This window comes from Ahaetulla prasina, chromosome 3, assembly GCF_028640845.1.
Source record: "Ahaetulla prasina isolate Xishuangbanna chromosome 3, ASM2864084v1, whole genome shotgun sequence".
Taxonomy (NCBI): Eukaryota; Metazoa; Chordata; class Lepidosauria; order Squamata; family Colubridae; genus Ahaetulla; species Ahaetulla prasina.
Window position 1 is genome coordinate 125,078,262 of NC_080541.1, and position 11,120 is coordinate 125,089,381.

The following is an 11,120-nucleotide window of genomic DNA, read 5'->3' on the forward strand; positions in this document are numbered from 1 at the left end:
ATCACCTTTTCTGTATTCTCTCATTTTGTCCCACATCACCCAAGATAATGCTGTATATTTTTCCTCTTAATTTCACAATTTCATCTGTGCTTCTTCCACTAGCACGATCTTGGTGGAATCTTCCTGCTGTAACCTAAGTTTCACTTAAATTTGTTGTGAAAGTAAGAATATAAAAAACTTTAGCATGTCTTTGAGTCAAGTATGGAAATGCAACACTTATTAATAACTGACTCCAATTAGCTTCCCCTTAATATAGGAAATGTGCGTATCTCATTGAGTAACTTTGGGCCATATACTCTTTTCAGCCCAACCTATCTTACTGAATTGTTGTGAAATGAGATCTCATGAAAACTGCCTTGAACTTGTAAATGAAAGACAAGATAGAAATCTAACAAATAAACAGATAACAATATCAACTGAGCCAGTTTTATTTTGGTTATGCAGCAGTGCAGTTTAAATACTGTTGCAAAAGCTACACAATATGCAAGGTTGGAGCTCCAGACTTGGTGTGGCTTTTTTCTTCGTTTTCAAAACTTGAATATTTATAATTTATTGATTGATTTGGATGCTGCCCACCTCTAACAAATTCTGGGTGACTTACAACACTGGAATAATATAAAGCAACAGAAATACAAAAAAATAACCAGAATGATTCAACAGTATCTACAAACTAATGAGATGGCAATTGAAACACCAAAGCAAACATAAACTTCACAAACAGGGGAGTCCCATACACCCTATCCCAAGGTCTGGAGAAATAGCTGGGTTTCTGCAACATAATCGGTGAGAACTGTAGTAATCTTGTGGGAGACCTCATCCCAGAGGGCAGATGCTGCTACAGGCAAGATGTGCTGCTTACTTCCCAAAATTTGGCAGGCTTTAATTGAGGGGACTGAGTGTACCCATTCTGCCAAATCATACCAGACAGACAAAAACCACACATGTTCTTTAAATACCTGGGTCCTGTGTTATGTATAGCACTTTGAATCACACCCAGAAGCATACTGGCAACCAGGATGGCAAGTGTAGCAAGAGGCCATGAAGGCACGCCAAGAAAAACCTGTCACTGCTTTTGCCACTGTATTTTAGACTAGTTCAAGACTCAGAGTCATCTTCAAGGATAGCCCCACGCTCTTCTAGCAGGAGCCAAGAGCCCAAGAAAATCTGTATACTTAAGAAAGTGCAACCCCATTCAGGAGTAAAGATGGGAAATCTCCAGATCTGCAGTGTCAGGGTATACTTTATATACATGTAGTCCTTGGTTGATGACTGTCTTGTTCAATGATGATTCAGACTTAGAATGGCACTAAAAAAGTAAGCTTACGACTGGTGTTTGAACTTATGCCCATTGCCACATCTCCATGGTCCTGTGACCGTGATTCAAGTGCTTGGCACCTGGTGTATATTTATGATGATTGTAGCATCCCATGGTCACATGATGCACAGCCAGCTTCCAACAAGCAAAATCAATGGGCAAGCCAGCAGGAAGTCACAGTCCATGACATTGCATTTAATGATCACAAGTGGAAGTGAGGCTGTAAGTTCATCATGGTCACATGAGTTTCAGTTAAGAGCTGTGTCAGTTAGCAATGGAGTTGCCAGCAATGGAGTTGCCAATTGTGGTACTGTAGGTAAGTGCAGGCCACCTGTGCTTGGGTTTATCAACATTTTTTTTTGTTTACATTTATACCCCGCCCTTCTCCGAAGACTCAGGGCGGCTTACAACGTATAAGGCAATAGTCTCATTCTATTTGTATATTTTTTACAAAGTCAACTTATTGCCCCCCCAACAATCTGGGTCCTCATTTTACCTACCTTATAAAGGGTGGAAGGCTGAGTCAACCTTGGGCTGGGCTCGAACCTGCAGTAATTGCAGGCTTTGTGTTCTAATAACAGGCTTCTCTATTGCCTGAGCTATCCCGGCCCTTTTTATTGATGATATCTGGGATGTTTCAGGGCAGGTATGACAAAATGAAAACATCTCCGTGATAATAGTCAGCAAATACAGCCTTTGTATTTTCCTTTTAATTTTTAAAACTTAAAAATTCAGCCAGTTTCTTTTATATATCCATAGAGTGTTGAAGAAGTTTCAGTGATTCAGAAAATATTTTAATTGAACCTACAAAAGAGGCTTGTTAAAGCATTGGTGAAATCTATGTGATGGGATAAAGAATTGAAGAAAAATAAAAACCTTTGACAATATTTGATTGAATTAAATATTAAAACTATTAGAAGTAAAAGGAAAGAATATGAAATTGATTTATTTGATTAAGATTAAAATAAGACCTTTTTTTCCAAAGTTCTAGCAATCCTTCATAAACGTTTTGCTGACATCAGAATTGAAAATTTAATGTTTTATGGATTTGTGTATAGATAAGAGATGGGAGATGGGATGTAACCTTATAGGGGGGTGAAAAGTTACTAAATAGATGAAGGTTGGAAAGAACTTCTGTATACAGTATATAGTATTTCTTTTTATTATATTATTTATTTACTTTTTTTGTTTCTTTTTTCCTGCACTTTTTATTCTTTTTTCCTATTTTCTTCTCTTTTCCTGTTTAGTTTGCATTATTTTTTACTACCGTAATCCAAATTCTTAGTAAAAGTTATATTCAGGCATCCTGATGATACCTGACTGCAAACTGATGGATGACTTCACCCAGGAGTTTTATATACTGTAGATGTTAAAATAGGAAAGGAGAGATGGTTGATCACTGCAGCATCCCACATAGAAGAGGCCTAGAAAACAATCTCTCCTTTCCATTCAAGTATTGACTGTAACCAACTGCAAAGGAGAAAAAAACAGAGAACCGGTATACTATAGTGCCACCAATTCCTAGCCCTGAAGAGAGTCCAGAAAGATACCATGTTTGACAGTATCAAAGGCCACTTTGATGCTCCTGGAATGATCCAGGAGCATCATTCTCTCATCAAATATGATCAAGGCTGTCTCCCTACTAAATCCTAGTCTGATCCCCAGCAGAAACATGTCTAGAGAATCCTCTTTTTCCAGAGATCTCCTTAACTGCAGATTAAAAAGGGAAGGTTAGAGATACAACCATAGTTGTCTTAAAGAACTGGGCCTAAGAATGGCATCTTGAGGAAGAGATGCACCACACGGTCCTTGAAGGCCATTGATACCATCACCTTCTTCAAGAACACACTCCATGCACCAACTATAGGTGACTTTGTCAAACACCTTAATAAGGCAGAAATGATCCGATCCAGTTTATCCACCTGATAGCCAGAATCATCCTCACAGCAGCTTTGCAAAGGATCCAGTGGCTGCCGCTACCCAAAGGATCCAGTGGCTGCCCCTACCCCTACCTTTGTCACCCTAAACAGGGCTTTGTACAATTATTGGTGGAACAATAAAAGTGGTGAACCATCTAGAGCTTTGCTACCTTTATTACTATAAGGTAGTTTCTAATATGGTCTCTTACCCATGCCCATGCAAAATACTAGGCCAAAATGTCTAGTGTGTTATATACACATAGCCAGAGTAACATTAAGTACTTGAGATAGCAGTAGAGCAGGGGTGTCGAACTTGCATTGTCACAGTGGTGTCACCTGACGTATTGTGACTTTTTCCCCTTTCGCCAAACCGGACATGGGCGTGGCCAGCGCATGATGCATCCGGCCCGCAGGCCATGAGTTTGATAGCCCTGCAATAGAGTGACAAAGATAGGATATATACATATATGGTTCTAAGAAGCATTGAGGAATGTTTCATGTTTACAGAGCAAGAGCTAATATAATACTGCAAATGCAGTGAATCTCAATCCATGTACCAAACCTTTGTTGAAACATTAAACATAAAATGCTGCACAAAGGCCAGAGCATTTACCGAAGCAGAGGGTTGTTAATAATAAGAAAGTGATTGTTAGCACAGAACCTATTGTCCTTTCCCAAGGCCTGAAAATACAGATTTGTAGCCTCTTCACCAGCTGTGCTCTGAACAGCTTCTCTTGAAGATTTAGCAGAAGGTTAGCTAGTGCAGCCAAGGAGATGCTTCTTTGGAAGGCTTTCTGTTCCCATCTATTAGAGATTTTTTTAAAAAAATAAAACATGCCCTACTTGATCAGTATTGGAGAGCATGAACAAAATGTCACGTGTTCCCATCAGTCTGAAACAAGGTGTTCCAGAGATACAGCAATTTTTCCCCCCCTACCTCATTGTTAGTTAGGATGAAAAAGTAGCAATTGCTTCAGACTAGGGCCTTCCTTTTGATATCTCCCTGGAATTCCTGGAACAAAAATAGAAACTGTCTCCACATCAACCACATCAATATCTCACCTTTGGGGAAGAGTTCTTGCAAATCCATTTTAGAAACTGGGAAATAAGAAGAGAGACAGTGCCAGTACATACCAGACAATGTTTTCAAGAAATGCAGAAGTTTTTAATCAACATTTGCATTCCTTTCTAATGTCTCCAATGGTTTCTCAGCAAAAAATGCGTGTTTTGACAAAGCCTCTTTTGTCTGTAATTTCAGGCTGTCAGTCTGCAAGCCACCACATGAGGGCAGTCAATCCATTTCTTTCCTTATTGATTACCAATTTGCTTTTAAGAGAATGAAACTTGTCTCATATACAACCTTCTGGCCATTTAAGAAGCATGATCACTGCATGCAATAACCACCATCACACTCTCTTTTAATGATGAGTTGATTGATGTTTAAACTAGATTAGTGTAGCAGCAGGCACACTACCCTATGGAGCATTAATATTAGAGGGGAAAATGTAAAACAGCTCTTTATTTATTGTATAGGAGGAACACTATAAAACTGAAGACATAAAGAGACACTTCCAATGGAAAACTCTGATTTAATCCAATGTGTGGGTCCACAAAATGAAACATAAGTCTACAGTTGCATACTATAATTTAAAGAACATAGCTGATTTTCGTACACAATGCTTCCAAATGTAAGAAAACGTATCAGCCACATACCACGAAGTGGAAACAAAATGCTCAGAGAAGTTTCCTGAAGATGGGCTCCAGCATGAGTATGAAAGCTCGGAAGACAAAACCTCTGGTCTCAGTGACCAACCCAGATTGGATCCCGGAAACAATGACTCAAGTGTGTATATAATATGGAAATCAAAGTGCATCTTTTTCCCTGCCTGGAACATAAACTTCATGGGAAGATATACAACATGAAAGCTACACAATCTGCCTAATAGGTTTGGCTAAGTTAGACAAAGGAGATGGCAAAGAAATCCCAGAGCTCTGGTTCCATCTTATCTGGAGGACTACAGGGAAATTTACTGCTTTCAGTGGATCTGTTGAATGGCTAGGAAAAGGCATGCATGAGACTGAGACATAGGACAGCCTGTGGCTCCAGGGTTGCATGTTGTCCCTACAACCTTTGGGTATAGCCTAAGAAACTTTTTTAAAGTTGCTCCTAGACTGAGTGTACATTTACGGTATTTATTTATATTATATTTGTGTGACTTCAAATTATTCTCTCCTGGCAATCAATATTCCTATAGTTTTCTTGGCAAGATTTTCAGAAATAGTTTGCCCTTGCCTTATTCCCAGGGCTAGCTGGCTTTATGCCTAAAATGGGACTAGAACTCCCAATCTTTTAGTTTCTACCTTACTATCTTAACCATTACAGCACATTGATTCTGTTATTTATTATGCATTATATATGTATGTTGCCACAGTGGTGCAGTGGTTAGAATGCAATATTGCAGGCTAATTCTGCTGACTGCCAGGGGTTCAATCCTCATCAGCTCAAAGTTAACTCAGCCTTCCATCCTTCTGAGGTCTGTAAAATGAGGACCCAGATTGTTGGGGGCCATATGCTGACTCTGTAAACCACTCAGAGAGGCTGTGAAGCACTGTGAAGCAGATATAAGTCTAAGTCAGGGGTGTCCAAACTTGGTCCCTTTAAGACTTTTGGACTTCAACTCCCAGAGTCCCTCAGCCAGCAAAGCTGGCTGAGGAACTCTGGGAGTTGAAGTCCAAAAGTCTTAAAGGGACCAAGTTTGGACACCCCTGGTCTAAGTGCTATTGCTATTATGTTTTCTATTCCACCAATTCACTGAATACTAAAGCAGGCAGCCACAGCTAACTAACATAAAAGATTACAAAAACAAATGGCAGAAGAGCTATATCTTGGCCACCTTCTCTTATAGGGATAAGAGGAGTGAAGCACAGTCAACTCCTCAAAGAAATCATTGCTCCCACTGAAGGTAACACAGAAGGACCCCCACCTCCAAAAGCACAGAGTACTGAGAAGAGTCTCTCTTGCAAATCTTTTAACTTCCCAACAAAGATTTGTAATAAGAAAGGAAGCCCCTCAGAGATTTAGGATCTAAGCCATTAAGAATTCCAGTATCAACCACATAATTATGGCCAGAAAATAATTGGCGACCTATATAAATTTTTACTTTAATTTCATATGATCCTGGTAGCAGGATCTGATTATCAGTCTATCTGCCACACCTTATATCAATCAGTGTTTCCAAACACTTGTCCTCTAGCCCCATGTAGGCCAAATTGCAATAATCAAGACTAGATGTAACAAAAATGTCAATAAATCCAACCAACTCAGGAGTGGCCGCAGCTGGCATATTAGATATAATTGCAAAAATGCACTCCTTTCTATACTGGCCACCAGGGAATCCAGTGACTGCCAAGAATTACACAGTACTCCCAGACCAAAGACCTGCTTTTTCAGGAGAAATACGATATTCAACCCAGGATAAAATCTGGGTTCTTACTTACTAACTATACCTCTGTCTTGAAAAAGAATAACCTAGATTATTTATGTTTTGGATGTCATCAGTGTAACAATCGCTTTCCCCGCCATATCTTCAAATGATTGTCCCCAGTAGCTTCATGTAGTTATTGAACAGGATGCAGAACAAAAGATATTTCTATATCTTTTAGGGAGATAGTATAACACAAGATACCAAATAGCATTCACCCAACATCACTTTTTAGAAATGGCTTAGAAGGAAAGGCAGGAATGGCTGCCTTGACAGTTCAGCTGCATTGGATGATCTACAAGGTTATTATGATCTGTGGTATCAAAAGCCATCAAGGGATCCAGAATTGGCTGTATTTCTTCAGTCCAATTCCCAATATAGCTTACCCATCCCTGTAATTAAAGCAAACTGAGATCTATATCAAAACCCTAACTGAAATAGGTTTGGGTGGCACCCACATCACCTAAAAGTAGTAGTGAAATCCAAATTTTTTTACTACTGGTTCTGTGGGCATAGCTTGGTGGGTGTGGTGTGGCTTGGTGGGCATGGCAAGGGAAGGATACTGCAAAATCTCCATTCCCACCCCACTCTGAGGCCAGCCAGAGGTGACATTTGCTGCTTCTCCGAACTACTCAAAATTTCCGCTATTGGTTCTCCAGAACCTGTCAGAACCTGCTGGATTTCACCCCTGTCTAAAAGTATTTGTAACTATAAGGCTGCCATTTTCTTGCCTATCTTTACAGAAATCAAATGTTTTAAGACTGACTTGCGGTTACTCAGATCTCCCAGGTTAAGGAAGGGTTTTTCCAATGAACCTCACTGATAAGGTGATTCTGGGTGGCTTACAGATCATAAAAAGATAAACAGAAATTTAAAATTTAAAATTATGTAAAGGTGGTCCTCAACTTATGACCACAGAGCCCAAAATGTATGTTTCTAAGTGAGACGATTGTTAAGTGAATTTTGCCCCATTTTACGACCTTTCTTGTCACAGTTGTTAAGTGAATCACTGCACCTGTTAAGTTAGTAACACGGTTGTTAAGCGAATCTGGCTTCCCCATTGACTTTGCTTGTTAGAAAGTCTCAAAAGGGGATCATGTCATCCCAGGACACTACAACTGTCATAAATATGAGTCAGTTGCCAAGCATCCAGGTTTTGATCTCATGATTATGTGGGGATGCTGCAATGGTTGTAAGTGTGAAAAAAGGGTCATAAGACACTTTTTTCAGTGATGTTATAACTTTGAACGGTCACTAAAGTTTTTTCCCGAAGGCCATCACTCTGCTAAACAAATAATTCCCTCAACACTGTCAGACTATTTACTGAATCTGCACTACTATTAATCTTCTCATAGTTCCCATCACCAATCTCTTTCCACTTATGATTGTATGACTGTAACTTGTTGCTGGCAATCCTTATGATTTATATTGATATATTGATCATCAATTGTGTTGTAAATGTTGTACCTTGATGAACGTATCTTTTCTTTTATGTACACTGAGAGCATATGCACCAAGACAAATTCCTTGTGTGTCCAATCACACTTGGCCAATAAAATTCTATTCTATTCTATTCTATTCTATTCTATTCTATTCTATTCTATTCTATTCTATTCTATTCTATTCTAAAGGAACTGTTGTAAGTTGAGGACTACCTATGCATTTATGCACATTAGTTAGCAAGTTATCGCATATGAACACAGCCAACAATTACATTTTCAAATCCCAGAGTTATAGAACAACAGTTGAGCCATATATTTTTACAAATAAATCCATTATTTCTTCTAAGTAGAGAACATACATCAAGTCAAGGCGTTTATTTTATTTTATTTATTTTATTCTGATCATCAGAACAAGTTTCTGTATTTTGTGTAGAACCCCGATATGCATTTTGGGGTTTTGGAGGGAGGGTGGGGTGAAAATGCAAGATGTTTTTTGAGAAGATGCTGAATTCTTCATGAAGGTATAAACATGTATATGGAATGTAAATGGAAATATTCATAAGAGGGAATATTTATCTGTACAGTAGCAAGAAATGCCTTCACAGAGAAAACTGGCAGTATAGAATAATTGGTTTTATCTAGTTTTTTTCTCTGACATACAGGCAGGGTTTGTACAAGGGCTCCTTTCCTGCAGCCGGTAGGGAAGCTGCTCACCCACAGATCTATGGCTCTAATGGGAACCAGCGTCTTCTTCCCCTTAAGAATAAAAAAAGAGAGAAGAGGAAATATTTCCCCTTAGTTTCTCCCCACCCCACCCCCCCAATTCTCATTATAAGGAACAAACTTTCTGATTCACACTAGGAAAATCCAGCTTGACTTTTTCAGCTCCAAATAGAATCCAATTACTTCTCCATCTGAGCGATGAATAAACATCCAAAGCCCAAAATAGACATTAATATTTATAGGGGGCAATTGCTGATCCAGAAGTCTGGAGGAAATAAATTGCTTCCACTGAGGTTGCACTGAGCGTTGCTCTCTTTCTGTTTTTTCACTCAGCTAAACTAGAGTTTCATTGCACTATCCCCACATCACTGCCTTTGCTTCAAGGGATTGCACTGCAGGATCCCCACACAAGCTTTGCTGGCTGAGGGACTCTGGGAGTTGAAGTCCACAAGTCTTAAAGTGACCAAGGTTGGAGACCCCTGCCCTAAACCACCTACCACAGGCTTTCAACCAAATGCATTGCAATCTGATTGATTGACAGACCAAAGAAGCCCTTGTGGGACTCAGAAAATGATGGAAGACCCTCGGGACGGCTACTGTACCAACTGCCGAGCAGCAAAGTTCTATGAAAAGGGCTGAAGGAAACTGGAATTATCCAAACATCTAATAATTGAAAGCACACCTTTTCTTGTTTTAATGCTATAGTTTATTTTCACATTTAGCTTTACAGCTATAAAGTATTTTTTTTCACTGTGAAAGTCAAACAATTGTTTACTCCCTGAGAGAAGTCAATTTCTTGAATTCTTGTGGGAGCCATTAGTTGGTGACATAACTCCCTGCATTCAGAAATGCAAATAGACAATGCTATCTCAAAGCTCTTTGCATCAGGAATTATTCTAGAGATGCTGTGAAATTCCTAGCAAGCATCTTCTTTGGGACAGAGTTAGGAAGAAGTAATCATCATCATCATCATCATCATCATCATCATCATCAAGAGTAAGTATTAATAAGGTAGCTATTAGGACAGGATTGTGGGGCTATTAAACACCCCACTTACTAGATTGAACAGAAGGGATTTTCAAAGCCACTAATATATTAGGCATCTGCAGAAAGAACCAAATTTTAATTAGGATTAACTAAGAATTTAAAATCTTAGATCTTAACTCCTCATTCCTATCTTTGGGAAGTTATTTTTTAATTACCTCTCCCAGTTCTTCTCCAGCACTGGACAAGTTTGGCAAATATCTGGAAATTACCGAGTTGAACAGACTTCTTCAACAGGCACCAAGAATAGAATAGAATAGAATAGAATAGAATAGAATAGAATTTTTTATTGGCCAAGTGTGATTATTAGGTTTTATTATTAAATTTGAATATACCATCTCTATCCGGGAAAACCTGCTACCAAGCCAATTTAAAGGAAATGTGGGAATAATGACATTGTATACATATATACATATTCTGAAACACACAAAGTCTTTAAACTGTTTTGAGAGCAAACCCAGTCTACTCAAAACACATAGCTCTGTCACATCTCTTGTCTGAATTGGGTGGCATTAGAGGTAAACATAGGTCACTGTCTGGGAATTCAGAACTCTTCTTTTCACTCTTATCTCAGAATTTTGCCTGGCCATTCTGCTTCATCTGAGCTTCAGCAAAGGAGTTGCCAATGCTTTTTATTGATCACCTTGCCTCTTTCCTCCACCTCCAGCCCCCACCCGCCCCAAAGGTTTGCACGCTTGCAGCATTCCTGTTAGTCTCCATTTTGTAACAGGCAGCTCCTTTGTTACAGTCCTCCAGATACTGCATCTGATGGTGATGTTAAGCTCTGCATTTTGTATAGTTTAACTTGATGATTAGCCGGCACAGCAAGAAGCTGGAGGGGCAACACCACTTCTGAAAGAGCTATATCCGTATAAATATGGTCCAAAAGGGTACACACCAGCAGGCTGATGTGCTGGTCAAAAGAAGATAAGTTGGGATACAGCAAAGATCAAACAGCCACAGTATAATGAGGTCTCCTTTAAATCTGACATCACTACATCAAACATCATCAAACGTTTCTACTGAAAACAAATAGCATGCAGGAAAGATTAGGAACCCAAAAGCTTCTGTAGTTCTGCTCAGACTGCATTTTGAACTTTCTGATGCTTCTGCTAAATTAAAAAAGGGTTGAAATCACTTCACAAGCTTTCATTGTCAGATTGCCTCTTGTTTTGAGCTCTTAGCTAAACCAAGT